This window comes from Bison bison, unplaced genomic scaffold (assembly GCF_000754665.1).
Source record: "Bison bison bison isolate TAMUID 2011002044 unplaced genomic scaffold, Bison_UMD1.0 scf7180017849817, whole genome shotgun sequence".
Classification (NCBI taxonomy): domain Eukaryota; kingdom Metazoa; phylum Chordata; class Mammalia; order Artiodactyla; family Bovidae; genus Bison; species Bison bison.
Genome location: NW_011480390.1, coordinates 9,972 through 11,170, shown reverse-complemented (window position 1 = coordinate 11,170; position 1,199 = coordinate 9,972).

Sequence of the window (1,199 nt, the reverse complement as noted above, 5' to 3'; positions counted from 1 at the left end):
ATCCCTCCAACCTCGTTTTGCCCCTGCCCATGTCCCTACCCCAGGTTAGGGAGCTAAGTCTCCCAGAACCTCTAAGTGCTGCTGTGGAATGAGGTATGTGGGTGTCACAGCCGCAGAGAAAAATTTCCCAGTGCTATTTATTCCCCAGTAATTCCAAGATGACAAGGCCAACTTGACTTTCCAGATTGACCTGGAGTGAACAGGACAGTTGATGAAGCCCCAGGGTTGGCGTGAAGCAGAACCTTCCTCCTTGGCTCCCCATTGACTGCTTCTAGCATGACTACAACCTCAAGGTCCCTGGTGTCATTCTGTTGCACTAAAGTGAGGGGCTTGGGCAGCAGGCGAGAAGTAGCAACAGTACAGCCCAAACTGTGGGGCAAGCCTTTGACCTCGAAGGGTACATGTGGGGTAGGATGGTAACATTGCAGCCTAAGGAAAGGGGCAAGGAAGGAAATGCAGGTGCTTGTTACAGAAACCAGAGCAGAAGCCTGCCAGATGGTCTTCCCACTCTCGCTGATCTGTGTGCCAGCAGTTGGCAGGGCTTTGGGGAGAGGTTTGCTTTTCCTTGAAGCAGTTGCAAGGCATGGCCATACACCTGCCTGTATAAGAACCAAAGGCCATGCTTGGGGCCACGTGTCTTTCACTTGTTTACACCTGTGCTCCAAGCTCAGAAAACTGCCCGGGTGCCTGCACAATTGTCCCTTTCCCAGCCTGGTGAGAACTCCCATTTTTTTCCCTCGCCAGAGCCTACCTCTGTCTGAGACTGGTGCCTATCCCGGGACCTGTGTTTGTGCGAGTCTGAGATACTCTTTAGATTACCTGGGCACAAAGGAAGTTATCCATGTATTAAGCAGCACAAATATTCATCTAGTCCGAGTTACGTCTGGGGACAAAGAGTTGGACTGGATGACCTCCAAAAGTGCCTTCAAATTCTAGTATCTAGGCAGCTGCCATGCTAGGCTACTAAAATTCCCAAACCCTAGACTGACCCTGGGTATCAGCAAGGCAGAGCTTTTTATCAGACCCAGAAAGGGTAAGAGCTGGGGATAGGACAGGATTTTCTTCAAGTGTATTGCAATCCAAGTGGTCATTAGCATAGACCTTGTCTGAAAGGACAACAACTGATGCCCTACTAATCACATACCACCCCCTTTCTTCTCTCTGGCTCCAGAAAACCACAGCACAGAAGAGTCACCATA